Below are 11,919 nucleotides of genomic sequence, written 5' to 3'. Positions count from 1 at the left end.
CAAACTAAAAAATCCCTGATAGTCTTACTAACTCTTCTTGGTAAGAGTCAGAAGATCAAAGAGACAATATTTGTTTCCCCCAAGTTTCGTTCTTGAAATTTCGATATTGTCCGCAGTGAAAACTTTGATGAAAAGCCCTTCGTTTCTTCTTAGATGTTTCGATTATTGTGATAATTTCCATCAGTTAGACGCGTGATCTCCTCTCATATATCCGTTACCTACCAAAATCAGCCAATTAGAATGAATGACATATTATTAGGCTGTTCACTCTCCATATCTACGTCCTTTATTATTATATTCATTCTAATTTAGACTAACGTGAGGTGAAATGGATGGTTTTGGCGCACGTTCCACGGTCTGTACCAAAAATGTCCCACTGTCTACGGGCAAGTTTTGAACAGTACCGCAAATGTCCCAGAAAACCTGGCTTTCTTATTGTACCGCAAATGTCCTGATACCATTTGGAAGTGCAGGGCAAACGTGAAGATGGCCCCAACTTTATTAACAAAATATTTTAATGCTTTTCGATTTTTCTTCAAAACAGTCAATAAAATGCAAAAAAAAAAAAAAAAAAAAAAAAGATTGAGATTTTTAGAATTTAAATTTGAAATTTAAAAGACTAGTATGAAGTTGACGCACGTAACTTTATTTTGTAAATGGCTCTTACTATTTTTCGAAACAAACTATTTTCTCTCAAACTAATCAACAAGAAACGAAAAACAAACTCGACTTGAGTTTTGAATCAAAATTTAAAAGTAGAATAAGCAGTGTGAAGTGGCCCATCAAATGTATTCTGTAAATATCTCTTGTTGTTTTTAGATTTTTTCTTCAAAACAATCACCAACCATCGAAAAAGAAACACCTTCATCAGCTTTATTTCGTAAATATATCCTATGTTTATCGAAACAAACTACCTTCCTTCAAAATAATCAACAACAAATCCATATCAAACGATTGATTCTAGTTTCCAATCGAAATTTGTATTTAAATAGACCAAGGTGAATTGCCACACCCGAAATTTAATTTGTAAATCTCTTTCTGTTTTTTGAAATAACGATATTCTCTTCAGAACAATAAACAACAAACAAAAGAAAAGAAACAAATGATTAGCTTAATTTTTTAATCAAAATTTGATTCTGAGGCCAGTGTATACTAGTTGCATTACCCAATTTTTGGTGGTGGGGGGTAAAAACTACTTATGGCTTTCGAAATAAACTATTCTTTCCTTTAAAAAATAATTAAAAACAAATAAACGATTGATTTTAATTTTCAATCGAAATTTGTAAGTAGAGGGACCAGTGTAAATTTGGCTATATTCCGAATTTGTTTTGTAAATATATCTTTATGATTTTCGAAATAAAGATTTTTTCTTTAAAATAATCAATAACAAACAGCTCCGGGTTTGGATCAAAATTTAAAAGTAGTGGAAAAACAGTGAAAGAGTAAATATCTCTTCATAATTCTTGAAGGAAACTATTTTTGCTTCAAAAGAGTCAATAAGAAACGAAAAACAAATGATTGGCTTGGATTTTGAATCAAAATTGAAATGTGAGAGTCGAGAGTAAAGTTAGCTACACCCCAATTTAAAAGTTAACTACATCCCAATTTGTAAATATCTCAGTACGTTTATGGAAACAAACGATTTTTTCTTCAAGACAATCAATAACAAACGAGAAACAAACGATTGATGTCGGTTTTAAAACAAAATTTGAAAGTGGGGGGATAGTGTGAAGTTGCCTCCAACTTTATGGAAACAAACGTTTTTTTCTTCAAAAGAATCGATTTAAAACAAAAAACGTGCGATTGATTTCGGTTTTGAATCGAAATTTGATAGCGGGGGACAGTGTAAAGTTGACCCTCTAACTTAATTTTGTATATATCTCTATGTTTTTCGAAACAAACGATTTATTATTCAAAACAAACAGTTACTAAGAATAAGAGAACGTTTGCAGGCCTGTATTTACATAATTTCCGCCCCCTGTGCTCTATATAATTTGCTGCCCCCTTCTACACAAACTTATGTCCCAAACAAGGAAACAATCCGTGATTTTGCAAACATACTAGCTCCTATTAAGTAGCAGTTTAGGTATTACAAGTTAAAAAAGTTACAACGTAATTTTTAATGGCCTCATTCTCTCAATTATGATTACGATGTGGTATTCTGTCCAAAGGTAGGTGTTTGACCCGAAGGTCATTGGGCAAGGTGAACCCATGGATAGTGCCATTGCCTTCCATGGCATGATGATGACTTATCAAGGACGGGACCTACAGCTTAACTTAAGATACGAACCACTAGTGTCCACACTGGGAATCGAACCCTGGATTCTTTGATTACAAGGCAATAAGCTTAACCACTCATTCATTGGGGACACATTCTCTCAATACTGGCATATAACTTATTCATGTGGGTTTTAATTTACTGTCCGGAGAAAATACGTTCTATTAATTTCTAGAGAGAGAGTAGCCTACTAGAGATCTAATGAGGGCTTGATTTTGAAGCTGGGATTGGCTGACATCCATCACTGACACACCAATAATTATTATCTGTCTGTAGCGTTTTTCAACTCGAGAACCATAATAGATTAAAACATTAAATTTTAATATATTTTAAAGCTCTAAAAGAAATGATCCAAATGACTGTTCCAGGTTCCTAGGTCACACTTGAGCTGAGATATTGGGGTGCAAAGTTCTCATAAGAATATCATGGAGAATTTTTAAAATAATCGAAAACGACTAATATTAGAGTTGAAATCATAGTGTTTGGGGTCGATGAGATGAATAGTGACAGTTTTAATCCAATTCAACTTTAAGGTCATACTCCACTCCCCAGGGAAGGGGCGAAATCTTAAAAGTAATCGAAAGCGACAGATATTAGTATTGAATTCATGGATTTCGAGGACGCTGAGTTTAACGCTACCAGTTTCCATTGTTCTGAAGTTCATCCTCAAGCAGGTGGAGGGTGGGAGAGGATGACTTTATAAATGATCAGATAAACTAGCTAATTAGTAACTACTGTAATTAGAGCGAATTAAACACATTAAGATATTTTCTAGCGCTTGCGCGGGATTTGCGGGTTGCTAGTTTTATATATTACTTTATTGTGAATCTTAAAAAAATCCAAAATTTTGCAGCCCACAAAATTTTCCGCCTTCTGCTCGAGCACAGAATAACCCTTATGTAAATACGGACCTGAATGTTTGGCTTCGTTTCCGAACCAAAATTTCAAAGTGACGGGTGGGCAATTCACACATGTCTTTCACATACTTCCTATAGTTGTTATCAGCGTTCATGTGATCCCAGTTCAAGGGGATGCAATATTACAACGACAATCCTGGACTTTTTATCTATTCTATTCAAATTAAAGTTAATGATAATTTTAATTATTGTTATTTTTAACCAAAGAGTGTACTGCCTTTTCGCTGGTGTCATAATGAAAGGCTTTATGCTGTTTTTATATCAATTTCGTTTTAAGGGGTGTAATAAGCCTGCTATTGTTAGCCACTAATAACATTTTTAGCACCATAAATATTTATTTTGGGAGACTTTCTCGATAAGTAGGCCTACACAGTAAAAAGTGGTTGTGTTAATTCCCATGATACCCCAGTTCGCCACTAAAATTTGCCAAGAATGGAAGGGTGAATTTATATCACATTTAAATAAATATGATCCACGAATTTTCGTTTTAAAAAATGTTAACGCAATATGGCTGATATTTCCTATGAGCCCCTCTGGGAGGAGCTGAAATCTGTCAAGAATAAAGAGATTGATTACATCCAATCCAACGATTTTAAAAAAATCCAACATATGAGGTAAATGTTAATCGAGTTTGATAAAAGGTCGTTAGTTACTATATTGTTTTAGGATTTTTCAGTCTTTAGTACTTACGATCAGTCAGTCAGGCTTTACCACTCGTATAGGGTGAATACCCCCTAAAGGAGTGAATGGTGGATCAAAGCAACCCCATGTTGTAAATGTTTAAAACAATTTTGCAGAAAAAGCAACACTTTAATAATAATAATAATAATAATAATAATAATAATAATAATAATAATAATAATAATGATAAAATTGACTCAATATGGTGCATGTTTTTTGAGGCTTCACAATCATTCGTAATACCTGAATTTAAAATAAATCGAGAACTACACATTGAAATTATCTTCTTTCCCCGGTATTCAAATGTAAAAAGTGTTCTACAATTACATACGTTACACTGTTCTATTTTTACGCATAATGGGGGAGTAAATCCCTCCTGATTCTAAATAAAATATTTAAAAGGCAATTTCATAAGTCTTCTATTTTTTATAAAACATAATGTGTGTTTGTTCGAGATTAGTAACTTACTCGTAGGGGTGTAGAGGGAGAATAAGGGAGGAAAGGGAGAACCCAAGATAACCCACGAACACGATGCTTTCTTTAGTTAACCTCTCACGTTATGCATCTAGATTAAGGGAGATGGTGATGATGATAATGAACGAAATTGTGGAATGAAGACGAGCGAGAACAAAAGAACCCCTTGACATATTGATGCACACACTTTTTGCCACCACAAAAACAACTTAATGAATACCGGGATCGAACCAGGGATCCTATGCATGATAGATGGGCGCTTTACCATTGAGAATCTATAGTTGAGTTATTTACCTAATTAACGAAAAATGAGTTAAAGTACTATATTAGAAATCTAAATTTATGTTTTCTATAAAAGTAATAAATTCTACATAAGTTAAATAAGTATATTGATAAATATGTTACCTTAAAACAATACAGCAAGTTTCTGAACACAATATTTTTTATACTCACACGTTTAAAATAAACATCATGGCGTGAAATGCACTTGAATTATGAATATTTTTTGAGAGTGATTGTAGCAGGTTGTAGTGCACTTGATTTTTCTAATTATCTAAGCATCACTGTTAATTTCTTATCGCAATTAAAAAATCAGTGAACCTTTAATTCATATTATTAATATGCAAAAAACTTTGACTAATATAAACGGTCGTCATTTAGAAAAAATGAAATGAAATCTTTGAGTTTTACGTCTCAGGATTATGCCAGTTAGGCTAAAGGAGACAGCGATTATGAGAAATGAATGAAATAGTGGAATGAAGAAAGTGGGAGGAAACGGGAGAACCCCAAGAAAACCCACGAGCACGGCGCGAGCTGGGATCGAACCAGGGACCCTAAGCACCGGAGGCGAACCCCAAGCACTGAGCTACCGCGCCCCCTGGTCGTCATTTAGAAATCCTAATACAGAATATTAGTGTCTTATAACTTTGAGAGTATTAAAAAATGACTATATTGACAAAAGTATATTGACGGACTTCCACAACTTATTATAGAGGTAACCAAGAAAGTTTTGTCGGTTTTTGTGAAGATCTGTGTTCAATTGGCTCTCACACAGTGAGTTGATTGCGAATGGAGATACGGCGAAGATCAGTTGTTGGTGTGGGTACATCCAACATAGTACCTGGTTATGGGAGTTCAGTTACACCGTGAACTTGTGTAAGGAAGAGTGAACATGGGACCACATAAAGTGATAAGGGTGTGTATGCTGTACAAGTTCAAACTGGAGTCAAACGCCGCTGCAGTGGGGCGGAAGACATGCTAGGTCTTTGGTGAGGGTATCCTGACTACGCAGACAGTGCAGCGCTGGTTTAGCAAATTTAAGGACGGTGACGAAACACTCGAAGACGCACTACGTACCAGAAGACTAACACATGTACAAAATAAAGATAGATTTTACAGCAATTGAGGCAAACAGTGACCACACAAGTAATGAACTGAGAATACAATTCAGTGTGAGTGGAGAAATCATTCGGAAGCACATCCACCAACTTGGGAAACACTACAAGTTGGGTAGATGGGCCCCACATGAATTGACTCCGGGCCAGATGGCAACACGAGCAGACACCTATATTTTTTATTTTCTCGTCTGAGGAAGGAGCAATTTCTGGACAGGGTGTTTACATGTGATGAGAACTGGGTCCTGTACAAAGCTCTACGGCACCGTCGTCATTGGTAAACATCCCATGAACCGGTTCCAAATCAGTCGAGACCAGCGTTACACCAGAAGAACGTCCTTCTTTGTGTTTGGTGGCGCCATCGTGCATCGGGACCTATTACAAGCTGGTCAAAGTATCAATTTAACTGTGGACTGTCAGCAGTTGAACCGTGTTCAAGAAAAACTCAAAACTCTGGAGGCAGTACTTCTGAATCACAAATGGGTCCTTCTGTTTCAGGACAACGCTAAGCCCTATGGCTAAGATGACCCGGGACACCATTCTACGCCTTGGATGGGGAATACAATTGAATCCGCCACACTCTCCTGACATTGCACGTCCGATTATCATGTGTTCCATTCCTTGGACAATCACTTTAGAGAACGAAAGTTCAAATAATTAGTAAATGAGCAAAATATACTTAATACCTTCTTCGTTTAACGGCCCACCAAGTTCTACCGCGATGGAATACTTTTCTTTCCAGAAGGTTGGCAGAAGTATGTCAATGCTGATGGGGACTACTTTCGATCTTCCAGGTACGTCTTAGGTGGCATATCGATGTTCGAAGTTGGTGGGTGAAAAAGCGACACAACTTTCCTGGTTACCTTTATAAAATGTGTAATCCTGAATTGAGTTTAAGTCTTACCGCCTAGCTTCTTATGCTGATAAGAACTATGCCAAATGAGTAGAAGAAGGCGTAGTCATTAAAGGGAGAAAGATAAAATATGACGAACTAGTAAGGCAGAAATATTTTTAGAGAAAAAGTATATATTCTGATGGAAATGATAAGAAACGTCTATCCCTACAAACGTCAATGAAAACGAAGTCCTACAATTATGTCAGCTGTAATTCATTTCAATCTTTGAAATATTAAATATAAAAAATATATAGGTCTCATAATATACGTATACCTATTATTACTGTAACTTACGTAGAACAATAGATGTTAAAGCACGCATGTAAGAGTAGAAGTTTGTTGTTTGCCTATATTTAAGGACCGTCATTACAACTTCGTGTTTTCTGTATCTCAACAATCAGACCTAATATTACACCTCTCTATATCTAATTTAGAACTGTGCGTGAGTAATTATGTGGAATAATAGAGAAACAGATAAAACAGCATTGCAATAATGCACATCTACATAACATAACACGATCAATATATGTACGAAACGATATTAACTTTAGTTTTGTAATGTGTGCTTCACATGTATCTCATATATTAACTCAACAGTTCTGTCCTCTCATTGAGCAAAGTATAAAATGTCAGTTGTGTTATAACATATGTATCAGGTATGTTACAAATGTTTGAAAACTAGATAATTTAGTGGGGAGTTTGAAACATGATATAAAACTTAGTGATATATGGTTTGTAGTAATAACACTTTGACATTTACTTTACGATAATAGTGAAGTTTATATGAGCAGATCAAAGATTCAGTACAGGTATGCTAAAATCATAAATAATTTAATTGTCAGTACAGTAGAGGTGTCGTCTCGGCGATTCTAAAATATATAGAAATTGTATGCTGCTATTGCTGATGGTTAATTAACACTTATGATTAATATTGTGGGATGTAGAGATTGAGATTATATCTCCTGAACTTTGGTATACATGGTGCTCTAGGAGGAAGGGAAAATATTTTGGGAAATGGTAGGATGGGTGATTCTAAGCAAAAAAGTTCATATGAACATCGATCCTAATCTCAACGGTTTGGGAGCTACAGGCTGTGAACCATTTAAGATTTATATTGCGCATTGCTCGCCCCTTATTTAATCTGCAGAAGTGAGACGTAGCGAATTTGAAAAGTGATGGAATGGCTTTTCGAACGGTTTGCAATATGTGGTAGTGATACCTTTGGAAGGGAAACTATTGAGGAAAATTTAGTATTTATTAAATGTGAAACAAAAGAAGGTAGGATATCTCAATTATTTGGACATGTAATTCAATTAATGTTTGATGTACTGCTCTTTCCAAGTTACATTTATTCTCAGAAGTCATATTTTTATAAATACACAGTTCAAAATAATAATTTGTATTAAAAACATACCTTTTAATAGTAATGAATACAGTATTGGAGTAATTGGATTCATAGAATAACTAAGTACCTTCACAGTATTTCAGCATGCGTTTTGTCGTGAAAATGATCACCATCATTGTTTCCAACTTTTACCTAAGCTTTTCACATCAATTGCCTCCTTGTCCTCGGTCTCTGTTTCCTCCTCTTCATTGCCATCCTGATTGAGAACCCTGCCTTGGATCTCCTCCGTCAACTCCTTGTCCTCCCTTTCGCCCTTCTCCTCCTTGTCCTCCTTCACCTCCTTGCCCACCCTGACCTCTTTGTCAACCCTGTCTTCCCTGGCCTCCTAAATTAAATCCTGATCTTCTTCCACCCTGAAACTTTCCTTGTTGACCTGCATCGTTACCTCCTTGTTTTCTCTCATCTCCTCTGGTTCGATTGTAACACTCAGCAGAGACAAACAGAGTGACAAACAAGAAGAAGATCTACAAGACAATGTTAGTTTATTATCTTTAATTGCTTTCTTTATTGATACTTAAAAATTTCTTTTCAATATTATTATCAGATCCTTAAGTATCATTATAAATGTTAATTCCAATTTTCAGGACTGTAATATATGTAGAATGACAGTAATTCTACGCAGTACTGTAATCCTAAAATTATAACTAAATAATGGAAAACATCGAAATGAAATACTTCCTTAACTATGGACTGAAAAAGCCATTGAAAATACGTATAGTGTAAATATTATATATGCAAATTTTCTAATAACAAATAATGACCAATTGTAACACTTCCTAATTTGTGATAGTAATTTAAAATTATTTAGAATAGTTTTGACTTGCCGGTAATTAAATGTTCTTTTACCCAAAACATCTTAAAATCACGAGTAATTAGATTCTTAACATCTTTCAGGATTTCTGGTTTACAGCTACCTAGTTGAATTTTATCTTAGGCTAGGTCCCGTTTCATCTATAAAGGAAACAAAGAAAGTTCTGTCGCTTTTTCGGGATGTATGTGTTCAATTGGCCCTCACACGATGAGTTCAATGCGAATGGAAATAAGGTGAAGGTTAGTTGTTGATGTGAGTATATCCAACATATTGCCTGGCTGTGGCAGTTGAGTTACACCCTGAACTTGGCTAAGGACAGAGTGAACATGGGACCTCCACAGAGCGTCATAAGGGCGTGTATGCTGTTCGAGTTTAAACTAGTGTCAAACGCCGCTGAAGCGCAAGGGCGGAAGATATTTCAGTCCTTTGGTGAGGGTGTCGTGACTACACGCACAGTGTAGTGGTGGTTTAAAAAAAAGTTTAAGGACTGTGGAAAACGCTTGAAGACGCACCATGTGTCGAAAGACCAACACACGTATGAAATGAAGATCTCCAGAAAGAAATTGAGGCGAACAGACGCAAGACATGTGAGGAACTGGCACTACAATTCAGTGTGAGTGGAGAAACCATTCGGCAGCACCTCTATCAAATTGGGAAGTTTGGTCGAAGGGTTCCACATAATTTGACTCCGGCCAGACGGCAAGGGGAGCAGACATCTAGATTTTCTTTCTGTCTCGTCTGAGGAAGGAAGCATTTCTGGACAGGATGTTGACATGTGATTAGAAGTAGAAGCTGTACGAAACTCCACGGCGCTGTCATCATTGGTTAGTATCCCATGAACCGGTTCCAAAACAGCCGAAACAAGCACTGCAACACAAGAAGGTTTTCCAGTGTGTTTGGTGGACTTTTCGCGGCATCGTGCATCAGAACTGCTACTAGCTGGCAAGAGTATCAATGAAAATGTGTGTTGTCAGCAGTTGAGCCGTATTTAAAAATATCTCAAAACTCTGGAGCCAGCATATCTGAGTTGCAAAGGGATTCTCCTGTTACATTACAACGCTAAGCCCCACGTGGCTAGGATGACCCGGGGCATTATTCTTTGGATAGGAAACACTATTGCATCCGCCATACTCCCTGGACATTGCGCCGTTCGATTATCACCTGTTCCATTCCTTGAACTATCACTTCGAGGACGCCAGTTCAAATCACTAGTAGAGGTGAAAATATACACTTGATACCTTCTCCGGTTCAAGGCCCACTAAGTTCTACCGGGATGGAATTCATGGTCTTCCAGAACGTTAGTAGAAGGTCGTCGATGCTGATTTTTAGTCGAAAAACTTATTATACCCTTAAGTACAACATATATTTTTCTGGGCCTCAAAGTGATGACAATATTGTCAAAAAGAAATACAACTGAAAACAAACGTGTTTACAGTTTTCTCACTGAGGGCCCCTTCAAACAATTCTTTGCCAGAGTTCACAATTTCCTTTTCTCTTGCGTCCCTTCCGATTCTGTCGTTCTTCGGCTGCTTCCATTGTGTTCGTTTCGGAATAGAAACACCAAATATATCTCCGTAACAGTGCTTCCACTACAACCGACTCTTGCTCAGTGAAGTTACATACATCTTGCGTCGGCTCCTCGTATCTATCAGTGCTTGCTTCACTGGCCACACACACGGTGGCTCTCTGTATCGGTAGAGCTCTCTACCGCGAGCAACAGACATACAGACATAAACACAAAGAAACACAAAAAACGCAAATGAACGTAAATAAACATATTTATGTTTATGTTTATGAATATATTTATGTCTTGCGATTGCGTTGTTACGTTTGTCCTTCGTTTGCTTGCGTTTGAGTTCTTGCGTTTTGGTTGTTTGTTAGTCTTGCGTTTTTGAGTTCGTTTGCGTTTCTGTGTTGTAGCTTGGAGCTTTCTTTATTAACTTTGTTTCGCTACAGAACTCTCTACAACTATACATGCTTAAACTTGATTGCAGCTAACTTTCTCTTCTGCAACGGTTTCTTGCTTGTTTCTGTGCTGGTGTTTCTTCTGCTTTGTCTTGGTGATTGGGAGTGGGTTTCTCTTTGCTAGCCACACTGCTTAAATGCACAATGGATTGCGCGCCTTTACCTGGAACCTTGCGTTAACAGATATTGCTGAGAAACTGCAAGGTCTGCGCCTCTTCTTGGAAACTTGCGTTAACAGATATTGCTGAGAAACTGCAAGGATGCGCCTTTTCCTGGAACATTGCGTTAACAGATATTGCTGAGAAACTCTAAGGACTGCGCCTCTTCTTGGAACCTTGCGTTGACAGATATTGCTGGGAGATTGCACGGACCGCGTCTCTTCTTGGAAGACGCGTGGCAGGGGGCATTGCACATGACCGGAACTGTTGCTGCATCATCATAGTAGGAACTCGAGTCAGATTAAGTGTTATAGGGTAAGATTGCACCATCCTACATACTTTGACTTATCTTCTAATTGCACCACCATAACACTCGAGTTTGCTTGGCTTTAGCTAGTTAACAATAATAATAACACATTGCTTACTTTGTTAATTTGTTGCTTTCCTTGTCTTTTGTACTAGAACAGAATCCAAGTTCTTGTTTGTGTGGAATATTAGTTTGCAACGAAGTAGATATACATAAGAGGAAAAGATTCTAATATTACTTTCTATTTGCGGATTGCCATGCTTTTCCTTTATAGACAAAACCCATAAAGAACATCTAATTATTATATTGTCTCCATCTACAGTCGAACAACTTTATCAGAATTATCCGAATCGTAAACTTGGTCTTTAGTAAAAGTAATCTTACGGAAACTCTTATTTGATCCTATTGGGTGCTTGCCTTCGTACACAGAATACAAACGTTCCTTTCTAGTATTTATCTTATCTACTAATCTTTGGTCAAAAAACGCTAGGTAACGATCAGGAAGAGACACCAAATACCTAGAAAAATGTAAAACTATCTTTGTACCCATTCGTGTGAGCTGCAAATCTACATGCTTAATTAAAAATTGCTTATTAGTTGGAAGATCTCTAAGAGGCAAAAACTGTTTGCAAGA

This window comes from Thermobia domestica, chromosome 5 (genome assembly GCF_964235325.1).
Source record: "Thermobia domestica chromosome 5, izTheDome1.hap1.1, whole genome shotgun sequence".
NCBI lineage: Eukaryota > Metazoa > Arthropoda > Insecta > Zygentoma > Lepismatidae > Thermobia > Thermobia domestica.
The sequence above is the reverse complement of the archived record's forward strand: the minus strand, read 5'-3'. Positions refer to the sequence as shown.